Source organism: Bos mutus, chromosome 15 (genome assembly GCF_027580195.1).
Source record: "Bos mutus isolate GX-2022 chromosome 15, NWIPB_WYAK_1.1, whole genome shotgun sequence".
NCBI lineage: Eukaryota > Metazoa > Chordata > Mammalia > Artiodactyla > Bovidae > Bos > Bos mutus.
In genome coordinates, this window is record NC_091631.1 from 29454581 (window position 1) to 29469802 (window position 15222).

The following is a 15222-nucleotide window of genomic DNA, read 5'->3' on the forward strand; positions in this document are numbered from 1 at the left end:
CTTTTGAAGAACGGACAAAATTTTCCAAAGTGGCTGCCCCATTTCACATTCCTATCAGCCACATATGAGAGTTTCAGTTTCTCCACGTCCTCACCAACACTTGTTACTGTCTTGTCTTTTTCCTTATTTCCATCCAAGTAGGCATAAAGTGGTCTCATACTGTGATCTTGACTTACATTTTCCTAATTACTCCTTTTTGGTTATTGTTTATATTTTGCCTTTGCAGTACAGGTATTTCTGATCTAAGGCCTGACATCTTTGGTGGAACAAGTACCCCACAGAGTAGGAGAAGCATGGTTTTCAGGGCCAGACTGTCCTGGTTTTGCATCCTGTCTCAGCTTCTATTAATATTAGCTGTATGACCTTGAGCAAGGGATATAAAACTCTGAGTCTCAGTTTCCCCACTGACTAGATGTGGATGACAGTATTAACCTTTCATGGTTGCTGCTGTTGCTGTAAAGATAAATCTATAACATAGCCATGGTGCGGGCCTGGCACAAGTAGGTCCTCAGTGACTCACTAAGTCTGAGAATGTGACAGCAGAGCTTTCTAGGTTGGTCAGGAGACCTAGGCTAGTGACTGTTCAGTTTTTAATCTATTGTCTGTTTTATTTGAGCTACTTTCTACAGCAGAGGTATTTTAGGCTGCCTCAAACCTCAGCCTCTCTGTGCTTCTCTTTTCCCTCTGTGACATGAGAAATGAGACTGCGCACCATAATGTCAATGTTTGTCAATCTGGAGGGTTCATTCTAACACCTTAAAAGTCTTGTCTCTTGCCTCAACCATCAGACTGATGATGGTTTCGCTGCTACTTAAAGGAATATCTCCTCCCTCATAAAGAGCTCTCCAGGGTGAGGAAGGAAGTGAATTAAACCTTCCTATGTGTGTGCTAAGTCGCTTCAGTTGTATCTGACTCTTTGCGACCCTATGGACCATAGCCTGGCAGGCTCCTCTGTCCATGGGATTCTCCAGGCATGAATACTGGAGTGGGTTGCCATGCCCTCTTCCAGGGGGTCTTCCCAACCCAAGGATCGAACCCATGTCTCTTATGTCTCCTGCATTGGCAGGCAAGTTCTTTACCACTAGCACCACCTGGGAAGCCCCAAATATCCCTAAGAATCTACACGTAATGTTATGTGCAGTATTTTCTTTTGTCCACTCCATGAGCTGGCCAGGTAGGTTTTAGTACCCCATTTTACAAATGGGGAAATTGAGATTCCAAGAAGTTAAATGACTTGTCTGAAATCACATGGCCAGCAAATGCTGGTACCTAGATGCAAACCCAACTCTGATTTCAACATCTGATTTTTTTCCTCTGTGCAGAGTGTCCCCCACCCCCACCCTGCCTCCCAACAGAAGGCCCTTCAAGAACTTCTGAATGAATGAATGGCTGATTCTCATCCTCCTGACTTGACAGAGCTATTGTCATCTCTTTGAGCTGAGATCTGCCTCTTAGACAACACAGGTCAGCTCTCTCCTGGGGCCACAGAACAACCTCTACTCTGTTCCAGGACGTAAAAATCAGTGCTGCACAGGGAGTCAGGATGCCAGGCTCTGCCTCCACTACAGATTTAACTCATCTAGGCTTCAGTACCCAGCCAATGAGTTCTTTAACCCAAAGACTAGATCTCCTCACCTTTGGGTCCCTGGCATGCAGCACAGGGCTTGGCACATATGCCACTGAGCCAGCCTAGGACATCTCCATAGGCCCACACCTGCATCTTGCCCAGGCCTGCCCTCTCATGGAAGTGGTTAACGACAGGGCTGGACCTGAGGCAGGGGTAACAGGAAGATACCTCCACATGCCCAGCTCAGGGCACTGGCCCTTACCAGATGTGCCAACAGTCAGAGAGGAACAGTCAGAGCGGGGCCAGCAGATCCCCACCTCAGACTGAAAGAGAAACCCACTTCAGATACAAATGGGGAAATGGCTCCAGGACAAGAGGGGTGAGGGTGGGTGTTACTGGGGAGGGCCCGACAGACACAGCTTCCTGAGAGTCTTGACCGGCCTCTGTTGCAATGGCATCTGTTACTAGGCTCCACTAACTCACCCCTCCTCTAGGGAGGACAAGTTAGAATCTCGGGTCCAACATGGGACAAGACACTTTAATTTCTCTGAACCTCAGCCTCCTCAACTTCAGAATGGGGTAACAATAATCTTGGCTGCATTTGCTTTCATGTGAAGCACTTAATACATAGTAGGTGCACGACAAATGATAGCCATTGTTATTACCACTTAACCTTCTCTTTCAGCTCAATATTGACTGAGGGATTTATTCATTTGTTCTTTCATTTACTTATTCATTCAGTCAACCAGTCAGTACACCCCTGCTAGGTAGGCTGCAAGAGTCAAGGATAAAGATTTTGGAGTTATGTACGAGTTGAAACCCTGTTGCCACTAGTTGGGATGCGTAACGTTGGGAAAGCCATTTCCCCTCACTGAGACTTCATTTCCTTGCCTGTAAAATGAAATTAGTAAGAGTACCTGGGTAGGCAGTGCTGGGGGTTTTATGAGGAGCCAAAGGGACAGTGATGTGCGAGTGGCTGGCATAGAGACTTGGAGGGAAAAGCAGGTGGCGGGTGGGCTGTGAAGAGGAGCCAGGTGAGCTGCCAGCCCTCCAGACTGGGCAGCTGGGCCTCCAGGGGCAGGATGGGATGAGAATGGGCTGGAGGGGAGAAGAGTCGGTGAGCTCAAAGACAACTGCTGTTTCCGGACCACGGGCGGCTCCCTTCTGGTAAACTAAGAAGCAGTGAGGAAACATGGAAAAAGAGACTGGAAAAAGTTTAGGGGAGAAAAGTGCCAGCCAAACGGGAAGCCTTGGGCAGCACAGAGTTACCCCCCAGCCAGGTCAGAGGACCACACACAGGCACACATGTGCACACACACTCACAAGCTGCACATTCTCACTCATGCAAACACATCCAAGGGCTTGCACAAACACACACACAGATGCACCATCAGAGGCCCAGCACTTTAGAGTCTGCAAGTGGCCTTCTCATTTATCACCTCATCTGATACAGACGGGTAGAGAGACTGTCCCTGGTTTGGCTTCGGACCCATTCTAGAGCTGCCAAGAGATGTGCGTCCCTGGTACCTTTCAGAGGCCAGGGCCCTTCCCATGGGCAGTGCTGCTCAGCGTTCCCCGTGTGGTGTCGTCGGAGCTGGATGACAACAGAAATGCCAGAAAAGTTTTAACCCAGCTCCCCCAGATACACTTGTTCACCCTGCTGTGCTCCCCTTTAACAAATCACACCAGGACTCCGGACTCACTTTCCTCACCAGTCACACGGAGGCAAGTGCCTCTTCCGTGGATGCCCATCTGGTCCTAATCCATCCCAGCCTCTTCCCACCACAGACTCCTGTGGGCACAGCCTCCGCCCTGAGGGGCGCTCATCAGCATATAACACTTAGTTTTCCAAAGCTCAGGGGAGAGCACTGTTACCCCCATTCTACAAACTGAGGCCCAGACAGGGAAAGTGACTCTGACCAGGCCCGTGTGACCCCCAGTCCTGCCCACACTGTCCACTCCTCCTCACAGCCCAGTCCCCACGCCGTTGCTGTCTCCTCCACCCTCTGCTCTGCACAGACTGTAGCTTTAGCCACAATCAGGCCAAAGAAGGGAGGTGGACCCTCAAGTCCGCTCGCACTCTCTCTCCATGAGAGAGTGGGCTCATGACCTGCAATGAGCCAAAGTGGCTGCAGGTGGTCCCTGTGCCAAGCTCTGGGCAGGGGGTGGCACTCAGCACCCTCAGGGCACTGACCCAGAACACTCACCCAGGAGGCAGTGAGCACCACGCAGGTCCGTCAAGAGTTGGGAAAATTCTGACTACTGGAGCAGTCCCTCCTTCCTTCTGGTCAGTTCCTGTGCCCCCAGCTGTCACATATACAGCTCACAGTCGTCCCCGGAGACAGCCAATGAGGAAACCGAGAAATTGAGGAGGGGAAGTAACTTGCCTCGGCCCAGAGCTGGCAAGCAGCAGGGCGGGGACCCAAATCCCAAGAACATTCCAGCTCAAGGCCCTAAAGCCAAAGCTGACCCCACCACTGCCCAGTCACTTCACGCTCTGAGTGTGATCATCCCTGGAATGGTACCATCAAGTCAACCCCAATGGCTGCTGGGAGGACTGAGTGAGGTGGCATTTAAAGACCAGGGGCTTGGCATTCAGCAGATAACTGTTTTTCTCCTCATCTCCACCCCACCCCTCAGCCCTCTCCTCTGCAGCCTTTCTCAAGTCTGCAGAGAGTCCTGGCCCTGCTCACTGCCACCCCAGGGAATAACTAACCTGGTTTTCTCAGCAGCGCCTGGAAGGTCCATTAAAGGATGTGGAGACCCTGAGACCAATGGCTCTATTGTCTGGTCCTCACCCCACGGGTCCAGATGCCATGGCCTCCCTCAGGGGACTGAGGATGGCTCTTCAGATTAAGGGTGATTTGGTGGGGGGAGTCTGAGCTCAGGCCAACCCCCTTCCCTAGCCTCAATCCAACCTTGAGCTTGGGTTTGATAAGAAGGCAGTCAGGGGGACTCTGCCTCAGGCCGGTGGTGGGTCTGGGCTAGCTCCTCCCCATCTGAAGATTAGTCCTCCTCCTCTTTCTTTTTTACAAGTATTTATTGGGCACCTTCTCTGTGCAGTCATCTTCAATGCATCTAAGAGCACAAAACAAACTCCTTGCCCTCATGGCATCTACATTCTAGCAGGAGAGACAAATTTGTCTTAGTTAATGAGCAAATATGCAGCAGGTCAGGTGGCGATAAGAATTATAGACAAACATAAGGGAGGGTAAGGGACAGAGATCCACAGGGATGGATGGGACTTTCTGGGTCTTCTTCACAAGACCAACTTCCACCTAACCTGAAGCAGACCCCAGGCCCTGAGCCCCAACTCTGTGCCAGTCCCTGCCTTGGTGGATCACAACAGAGGCCAGGGGCCCAGGCTGGGGATCCCTGGGCACAGGCCACAGCTCAGGACCCCAAGGACTGCAACATAGAGCACCCAGAGCCTGCCTTACACTTGCAGCCCTGCAGACGCTTTCCCCAGGATTGCAGGAGAGTATCCAGAGACCAGCCTTGATGTTTCATTGTAGAGACAGAGTGTGGGTCCAGAGAGGGGCAGAGATTTGCCTGGAGCACAGAGCAATGCAAAGGTGTCTTTGTTCCCCTCTCCTCTGACGGGTCCACAAGGGTGGACTAAGGGCTGAGCCTCGGCAGGGCACTGACCTGTGAGAGGCTGCCTGTGTCCTCAGCCAGCTCCTCCACTAGGCCCACCTAGGAGCACCGGCCTGCTCCATCCTCCCATCTCTGATAGCCAAATTCTCCTTCTCTAAGCCCCTGGAGGACGAAACAACTTCCCCTAGCCCAATCTCAAGAGACTAGAATTCTGGTCAACTCTACCTTCACGTGCAGATGGTGATTGCAGCCATGAAATTAAAAGACGCTTACTCCTTGGAAGGAAAGTTATGACCAACCTAGATAGCATATTCAAAAGCAGAGACATTACTTTGCCAACAAAGGTCCGTCTAATCAAGCCTATGGTTTTTCCAGTGGTCGTGTATGGATGTGAGAGTTGGACTGTGAAGAAAGCTGAGTGCCGAAGAATTGATGCTTTTGAACTGTGGTGTTGGAGAAGACTCTTGAGAGTCCCTTGGACTGCAAGGAGATCCAACCAGTCCATTCTAAAGGAGATCAGTCCTGGATGTTCTTTGGAAGGAATGATGCTAAAGCTGAAACTCCAATACTTTGGCCACCTCATGCAAAGAGTTGACTCATTGGAAAAGACCCTGATGCTGGGAGGGACTTGGGGCAGGAGGAGAAGGGGATGTCAGAGGATGAGATGGCTGGATGGCATCATGGACTCGATGGATGTGAGTTTGAGTGAAGTCCAGGAGTTGGTGATGGACAGGGAGGCCTGGCATGCTGCGATTCATGGGGTCGCAAAGAGTCAGACATGACTGAGCGACTGAACTGAACTGAACTACCTTCACGTGAGTCCCATCCAGCCCTGAGGATCTCCACCCATTTCCCTCCCTCATGTCATGACCTGACTTAGAGCTCTTATCATGACCTGACCTGCTACCTGCCTCGGTTCCCTCATCTGCCAAATGGAGAAATGAAGGCACTTAGTCTCAGGACTGTCGTGAAGAGCGAGCAAGACACTGGCCAGAAGGCAGTCTGCAGACTTTTAGGTGCTACTCATATGACAGAGGTTGTTATAGGCTCAACATGCCTGTGTATCTGAAAGCCAGCATCCTCATGCTTGTGGAACCTCGAGGCAACCCCCAGAGCAGGGTCTTGACCCTTGATGGGAAATAAGTGAAAATTCCACAGAACCAGTTCTTCAGAAAAGAGAAAAACATCCCTGCTCCCAACCAGCAGGCTGGCAGCTGACAGGAAAAGCCCTTCCTCTGTCCTTGTGGTGAGAAGGTGAGGGGGGAGACATGGAAAGGGAGAGTTGGGAAGCCTGGGAAAACTGTCCTTATTCTAGGAGGAGAAGGTGTGAGCTGAAGTAACTATGTATCTCAGGCCCCTAGGCTGGGAGAGGACGTTCCTACCTGAATGGCAGGTACACACGTCTGCATGGGGTGGGAGGTCAGCAATGTGTGGGTCTGACCTGGAAGATGCCTATGTATTCACAGGGGTGTATGTGTTTGGAACTGCACCCATGTGTATATGGCACACGTGTGTGTCTGTGGCCCTGAAGTCTACATTCACATGTATGTTTGCCTGTGCTTATATCTCTGCATGTGGTACACACATGCCCACTACTGTAAGTGAAAGTGAAAAAGTGAGAGTACTCGTCACTCAGTTGTGTGTGACTCTTTATGACCTCGTGGACTATAGCCCAACAGGCTCCTCTGTCCATGGAATTCTCCAGGCAAGAATACTGGAGTGGGTTGCCATTCCCTTCTCTAGGGGATCTTCCTGACCCCAGGGATTGAACCTGGGTCTCCTAAATTGCAGGCAGATTCTTTACTGTCTGAGCCACTAGGAAAGGGATGCCCACAAACCCCCAGTGCACAGGCCTTGTTTTCCCAGGCTCGGCAATCTTTGCCACAATCCCAGGCAGGCTGGGATGCCACGGAAGATTTGTGGGGTTCCTGGTCACAGCAGGTTCTCAATTTCCCTGGGAACAAAAGCACTTACATAAGAGGAAAAGGAATACTTAGGGGATTAACTTAGCCTGCTCAGCCCTGGGTGTAGGCTTCTCATGTGAGGGGGTGTGTGCCAAAGGCCAAAACCCTTTTCCTGGGGTCCTCAGACCCTCTGCTGCCTGTGGGCACTGACCCCTGCAGAGCTACCCTCCTGCCTTCAGTCACCAGCAGGAACCCCCGTCCAGGTACAACAGTCAATCACTTTGCAGTTTACAAGGATCCTATCCACAGCCAAGTCCTCACAGAGTGGAATGAAGTGTGGACCTCAAGCAAAAGTACCGGTGTCCTTCAATAGCAGGTCAGGAATGTGCCTGGAGGCCTCACCTCAACCTAACGAATCAGATCCTCAAGGGATGGAGGCAGACATTGACACTTGAAAAGCGCTGATATAGAACATTCCATACAGAGCCAGCCCCTCATCCTGCCAGTTCTCCCAGAATGGCTAAGGCCCATTCAGGTAATCTATACTGGCAACCACAGAACTCACCAGAGTGCTTATACTATCTCACTTAATCCTCACAAACCCACACAGAGTAGGTACCATGACTATCACCATAACAGATATGGGAAAGTGAGGCACACTGAGCGGACAGGTAACTTGCCCAAGGTTCGTATAGCTAGTAGCAGCAAAGCCAGGATTTGAACACTGCTCCATTGTGCACCAACGTTTCCATGTCTGGGTGGGAGTCAGTATGGTGGGAAAGACAATTAAAAAAAAAAAGTGAAAAATCCAAGAATCAGTGGATGTTCTCATGAGAATCTAGCACATACCAGATTTTACTGGTCAATGGCTTTAGAACTTGCATCTCTGTGCATAAAGGGCTAGAAGCAGCTCAGACAAAAGCCACACATGCCGCATGATCCTATTAGAGGCAGAGCAGAAGGGCAGCAGCAGAAACCTAGACTGAGATGGTGAGTGAGCTTGCTGGCAGCCAAAGTAGAAGGTGGGAGGTAGGGAGGCTGCGAGGGTTCCAGAGCTTGGCCAGAGTCACAGGGCTGGAGCCAAGGCGACCACTGGAGAGATACAAGGGAGGCAGGTTCACTGGGGCTTGATAATTGAATGGGGGGATGGGGAATAATGAGAAATGAGGAAGAAGTCAAGGATACACCCAAAGCCCTCCTTCCTGTGAGGGTGACTGGAGGGCAGAGTGCACAGGCAAGGACTGGACAGCCTCGCACAGCAGATGCCCAGGGAGCGTGTGCTGCTTGTCCCCCTCCCTCCATTCATGCCGATGCCTGCTCATACCAGGGCCCCTCCCACCCTCACCCCACCTCACTCAGCCTGGAGGCTCAGGATCCTCCTGGCTTCACTCTTCCTCCAATCTCTTGGGGGTTCCTGGTTTATGACCCCGCCTCCAGAACCACTGCCTGAGCTCTTTGCTTCAGTCATCACCTCGGGGGCTGGGGGGTGATCATTGGGAAATAATCAGGGCAAACTCCGTGAATCAGCAGGCCTGCGGCCCAGGGCTCCGGGCAGGGCTGGCAGTGGAAATGCTGCAGGGCAAGGGGTGACGCCCAGGGGATGCCCCCCATCTCTTAAACTCTCCACCAGTACAGGGTTCTGCCAAAGGAAACTGCCCCCACCCTGCCCCTCCACCCCACCCCTCTACCCTGCCCCTCAGTTCTTTAAGTTCTGAGACCAATTTCTCACATGGGGGCTGAGGCTGAGTGGAGAGAAGGGAAGAGGGATCACAGTCATGGTGCCTTCTGCTGTATTTTCACTTCTCTCCATCTGCTCATTCGTTTCTTTAATCTCTCCTCACTCATCTGGGCTTCCCAGGTGGTGCTACTGGTAAAGAACCTGCCTGCCAATGCAGGAGATGTAAGAGAGGTGGGTTTGATCCCTGGGTGGGGAAGATCCCCAGGAGGAGGGCATGGCAACCCACTTTAGTATCCCTGGACGGAGGAGCTTGGCGGGCTACAGTCCATAGGGTCGCAAAGAGTCGGACACGACTGAAGTGATTTAGCATGCACGCTCCCTCATTTGACTAATATTTATAGACTGGTCCAAGGACTGGGTTTCCACGATAGTGCTGGTGTCCCCAGTGGTCAGAGAGAGAGACCAGGGAGTTTTAGTCCTGCAAACCAGATTGCCAGAGGAAAGTGACTTTTTTGTCCAAAGTCACACAGCTGAAGTGGGGGCTGGCCATCAGCTCTCCACTTGCAGCCCACGCTGAGTTCAGATTCAGCTGTACTTTAAAGGTGCTGTTCTTACTAGCACCACAGGAATCTTTTCTATGATCTAAGGTGCTTGGAAAGTCTCTCAAACATAATAATGTTTGCCTTTGGGTTCTCCTCAGCCCAATTTCTTCTTCTTTCCCTTCTTCTTTGTGTCTCCTTCAAGAGCCCAGTGATCCCACAAATCCCTCATCCTGTGGGGAACGAGGACAACTTGGGATCTGAACAGTTTCCTCTCCTGGGACACCCTCCCCTGAACCACAAGCTACTCCAAGCACCTCCCTTGCCCTGATGAGAAGGAACCTCTGGATTCCCTGTCATTCCTCCTAGGCAGCATGTAGTCATGGACCAAGGACGTTCTGTCAGCCCAGAGAAGCAGTTCCAGTGGTTCTGGCTGGTTGTGCAGGCCCTTTCCTGGGGGCTTCTCAAATAATTCTGCTGAAGTGACCTCTAGTGTATCTTTCCTGGTAGTTTATAAACTTGAAAGTGTCAGACTGCCAGAGCCAAGGTCAGAGTGCTTGAATACTGGAGCTGGAATCAGGAAATGTTAAAGCTGGAGGAAAGAAGTTGAAATTGGGATTACAGGCTTTTTTAGAATGTTTGAGTTGAGATTACAGACTATTAGACTTAGGGCTGTAGAATCATCAATAATTAGAGCTGGAATTACAGATCAAAGGAAATGAGAGACAGAAATGATGCCAGCACGACTCCATTTCACCCCTCGGACAGCCAAGAAGAGAGAGCTGACCCTGTCACCCAGCCCGTGGGGTCTGGGCCAGGCCTTCCACTGCCCCACAGGGCTCTGTTCTCCAGATCTCCCAGAGTGGCATCCAGGGCCTCTGGGGCCGAGGCACTGCCTGTCTGGGGACAGTGGGGACAGTGGGGACAGTGGTCTGCCGCTCCCCTGTCCTGAGCCTCGCTGCCAGCCCACCACAGCACCCCATCACCACCCTGGATATATTTAGGTGCCCTCGCTAAATAAGTTTCCACAGCTCTGGCCACTGCCTTTGATGTCCCCTCCTCCTCTGAGGCCTCCGGGCATCTTCTCTAAACTGACCTAATGAAATCCCCAGGAACAACGGCTCTTGCTCAGCCAAGGCAAACATTTCTCCACCAGAACGAAGCCCAGCCTGAGGGAGTCTCCTGGGCCACTCAGTCTGGAGCTCAGACCCACCTGCTGGAACTCTGACACTGCAGCCTCCCTCTAGCTCCCAGGGCCTGCTCTGGCCTGAGGACCACACATCCTTGATCCCGCTCTTCTTAACTTTCTTCAATCCAAGCAGAGAGCACTCCTGCCCCTGCCATCGACAGCCCACACACACACACACACACACACACACGCGAGCACAGGCCAGCATTCTTCTGTTTCCTCTGGTGTTTGTCGGGAGAGAGGCCTCCATCCCAGCCCCACGCTGCCCTGGCACCTCTCCTCTCGGCCTCTCTCCCACGCTCCATCCCAGGCCTTGCCAGAGACTCAACATCTTCCCCTTTCAGACTGAATCTTCCCAGGAGCCAGAGAGTCACTGAGAGTTCAATAGTGATCGAGGCTGGAGACAGGAACGGATCCCTCAGGCATTCTTAAATGGGAGACCCTCAGACTCCCACCTGCCCAGCTCCTGGGCAATCATTGGCTCTGTGGAATCGGAGACGTCTTAGGGCAGGAACGGAACCACTGTGGGGGGGCTCCATCACTACCATTATAGTTTTATAACCTGTTAAGGGTTTTTATGTGCCAAGCACTTTACATCCAGGAACTCATTCAGTCCTCACAATAACCCTACAAGGCAAACACAATTAATGCCTCCATTTTACAAAGGAAGAAACTGAGGCACAGAAAAGTTTTGCCCGAAGTCCTACATGTAGAGAGTGCCAGAGGTAGGATTTAAACCAGGCCTTGACAACACGACTGCCTTGACAGTCCCAGGTGGTGGCGTGCTATAGGAACCCCCTTCCCCACGGTCCCCTGGGGTCCTGAAGCCTCTTTCTGCCCAGCCAGTGCAGAAAAGATGAGAACATTACTGATGGTCAAGAGTTCCTCCTGAGAAGCCCAGTTTCCCTGCCCCTGCACTAGAGATGACCAAGACAGACCCCACCACAGTTTCCCCATGCAAGACACACCCCCACTCCACTGTGACCCCTTTCTTCACACACAGCACACATGGCCACACACAGCTCCAGCATCCCACCACACAACTCTGCTGCACACATGCACACACACTACGTACCAGCCACACTGCCACACTCCCCCAGGAGGTCTAAGCCCTGCCATCTCAGTTTGGAGGACGGGTAGGGGGTTCCTCCTACTTTGCAGGTGCCAGAGGGCTCCCAGCAGGATAAACCCAGCTTATCACCAAGCCCTGTGTCAACTCACTGGATAGGAACTTACCAGACGATATTTTTGTGCACTCTACAAAAACATTACATAGAGGGTTGCAAAATCTACATGAGTTTTGAAGATTAAACAATGAGACTTCAAAGAAGCTTCTTGTGTGTGTGTGTGTGTGTGTGTGTGTGTATGGCTTTGCTCACCCATGCACGCCTGTGGGAGAGTGACCATGGGACTAGCTGCACTTCCTCCAGCCAGATCCAGAGTGAGCTTTCACTCTCCCAAGCCCTTCGGGGTGCTGGGTAAGAAAAGCCAGAACCACCCTAGGGTCGTGGGAAATGATCTGTCAGTAGTAAGAGCTGCCTGAATGCTTCTCATCTTCCATTATTTGGCTCAGCATGCTTCACAGAGCCATGGATGTGCCACACATAGAGAGCACACATTTCACAACAGGCACAACAAGCATGCATGCACCATCATGTGATGGTTCCCACCACACAGTGGGCACACACCCTGGGCACACACGTGGAACCCCCAGGTTACCCTGCCACAGTCACTCACAGCTATAGATAGTACCACACAAACTTTTTGCATGCAGAAAGTGAAAGAGTTAGTCGCTTCAGTCTGGTGGGACTCTCTTCGACCCCTTGGACTGTAGCCCACCAGGCTCCTCTGTCCAGGGAATTCTCCAGGCAAGAACACTGGAGTGGGTTGCTGTTCCCTTTTCCAGAGGATCTTCCCGACCCAGGGATCAAACTCCGGTCCGCTGCATTGCAGGCAGACTCTACCGTCTGAGACACCAGGGAAGCCACAATTCACTGCTCACACACACACACCAAGCACACACCATCGCTAACTGCATACACCCAGTACACACACGTTGCTCACATTAATTTCTTAAACACTGCCCACAATAACCCCCAGCCCCCCTACCCCGACACTCTCCATCCCACGCCCACACTCACCACACCCACTTCCTGGGGCGCCAACGCGTGGGCAGACCTGCCCTGTACCCGTGTGCCCCGGCACCGATTGCCCCTCGGTCCCCTGCCCCGCACGGGCCTCACCTGGACCGCGCAGCACCAGTGCCGCGGGACCGGGGACGTCGCTCTCTTCGGCTATCGGCTATCTAGGCAACCCCCTGAATCCAAGCGCAGCGCGGGCGGCGGCAGCAGCTCAGACCACCCAGGCCTCCCGGCTCCTCGCGCCGCAAGAGCAAGGGGGCGGGGAAGGGGTGTAGCCGTACAGCCCTGCGCCGGCGCTGGAATCCGCCCAGCTGGGCTGGCCTGGGTTGCCTGCTGCTGGGGGCTCCGAGGGAGGTATAGATTTGGAAGAGCCACGGGTGTCAGGGTCTGCTGCTCTGGACTGGGACCCAGGACCCCTGGACTCCATTCCAGATTCCCTCACCTCTCCTACCTTCCTTTGGCCTCGGTTTCCCCCTTTGTATTGGGGTCAGGGGCTTAAGTGGTGATTCCGACTTTCCAGCTCTGACACTCTACAGTTCTGGGATAGGGAAAAGGGAGGAGGGATAAACATAAATGCTATTTCTTGAGCATCTACTATGTGCCAGGCATCCTTCTAGGTCTTTTGATACATTACCTCGTTTAATCCTCACAAGTATTATTATCTTTATTTTACAGTTGGTGAAACTCAAGCACAGAGAGGTGAAGTGACTTGCCCAAAGTCACACAGCTAATAAGTGGCAGATCTGAGATTTGAACTCAGTCGGACTCCAAAGCCCAAGTACCCCAAGTGGATTGGGGGCAGTTTCCATACCATACACTGTTCCCAGATCCTCATAATAATTGCAGGAGCTTGGTGTTACAAATCCATTTTAAAGATTAAGAAACTGATGTTCAGAGAGATTATTTCACTCCAGGTCAGCCAGCTAGTGGACCTCCGACTAAAGACGGGGATGGGAGTGATACTGGGCTAGTATGAGGAGAGTGCCTGGCTCATCACCGGTGCTCGTCAGTGTCTTTATTCCTCCTGTCACTCCTCCTCCCTCTCTTTTATCTCCTAAGCTCTCTTTTTTCAACATTAAAAGTTTTTTATTTATATTATTTATTTATTTTTGGCTGTGCTGGATTTTCATCGCTGTGGGGGCTTTTCTCTCGTTTCGGTGCTTGGGTGTCTTCTCCTTGCAGTGGCTTCTCTTGTGGAGTATGGGCTCTAGGGCATGCAGGCTTCAGTAGTTGCGACAAGTAGGCTCAGTAGTTGGCAGTCCCCAGGTTCTAAAGCACAGGATCAATAGTTGTGGTGCACTGGCTTAGTTGCTTCTTGGCATATGGGATCATCCCAGATAAGGGGTCACACTTGAGTCTCCTGCATTGGCAGGTGGACTCTCCACCACTGAGCCACCAGGGGAGCCCTCCTCAGCTCTCTTATGGACAGTGGCTTCTAATTCTCTCATCTTGGAAACCTCCCCTGACCTGTAGCCCTCAGACTAGCCAGCCCCTCCTCTTGGCTACCATTGCAGCTTTTAGTCACCAGTTATTGAGTTCCTATGTGACAGATTCTGTGCTAGGACTGTGGATCTAAGTCAGTAGGAGACTGCAGATAGTGCTGGCTTCATGGAGTTTATAATCTAGTGGGGGCCCTAGTTGTTAAATAGTCACAGAAATTAATATGTAATTACATATTGTGGTAAGTGCTTAGAAAGAAAAGTGAAGGGTAGAGGAGATATTATAATGGGAGTGGGAGGGGGAAGGCATCTAGTTTAAATTGTAAGATTTGGGGGAATTCCCTGGTGGTCCAGTGGTTAGGATTCTGTACTTCCACTGCAGGGGGCATGGGTTCAATCCCTGGTCGGGGAACTAAGATCTCACATGCCCCTAGGCTCAACCAATAAGTAAATTGTAAGTTTTGGGAAGATTTCCCAGAGGCCAGAGTGAGGAGTTGGCCTTGGCCTCAGTCAGGTGAAGGTTGGGGGAAGAGAGTCCCAGCCAGGGAAAACTTGAAGAGGGTGAGACAGGAAAGGGTTTGGCGTGTTCCAGGACATGAAGCTCAGCCAGAGTGGGTGGTGCCCCACGAGCCAGGAGGCTTGGTGGGAGATGGGGCTGAAGGAGCAACAGCAGCAGCCAGCCCAGCCAGCCCAAAATCAGGACTTTGGCCTTTGAAGAACTGTGGGAGTCATCAAAGCATTTAGAGCAGTAGAGGGACATAATCATATATCTTTTTTTTATTGGGGTATAGTTGATGTATAACATTTTATGAGTGTTGGGTATGCAGCATAATGATTCAGTATTTGTATATCCAATATCATTTTAGCCAATGTCTCCAGCTGCTAGATGGAGATTAAGGAATGGGTAGGAGGGGCAAGGTGGCAGCAGGTCTCCATGTAGGAGTCTGTTTTCAGTTCAGTTCAGTTCAGTTCAGTCGCTCAGTCGTGTCCGACTCTTTACAACCCCATGAATCGCAGCACGCCAGGCCTCCCTGTCCATCACCAACTCTCAGAGTTCACGCAAACTCACGTCCATCAAGTCGGTGATGCCATCCAGCCATCTCATCCTCTGTCGTCCCCTTTTCCTCCTGCCCGCAATCCCTCTCAGCAGCAGGAGTCTGTTTTAGCA

General features: G+C 51.7%; 1 protein-coding gene and 1 non-coding gene across 8 annotated transcripts in view; one reads left to right on the top strand and one right to left on the bottom strand.

Annotated features, from left to right (window-relative positions):
- Positions 1-15222, bottom strand: part of P2RY6 (pyrimidinergic receptor P2Y6) — an 86074-nt gene that overhangs the window by 28338 nt on the left and 42514 nt on the right. The window contains exons 1-2 of one of the 7 annotated variants that reach the window (XM_070383776.1): positions 3775-5561; positions 3095-3161 (exon numbers count right to left, since the gene is read on the bottom strand). The exons of 2 other annotated variants lie outside the window; for them this stretch is intronic. The gene's annotated coding sequence lies outside the window, so the exon portion shown is untranslated. Of the gene's footprint in view, positions 1-3006; positions 3162-3774; positions 5562-12717; positions 12868-15222 lie in introns of those variants that run through there. 4 more of the 7 variants (XM_070383778.1, XM_070383777.1, XM_070383781.1 and 1 more) reach the window with 4 other exon arrangements.
- Positions 14394-14466, top strand: TRNAG-UCC (transfer RNA glycine (anticodon UCC)). Its single transcript has one exon. It is a non-coding gene; the product is annotated as a tRNA-Gly (tRNA).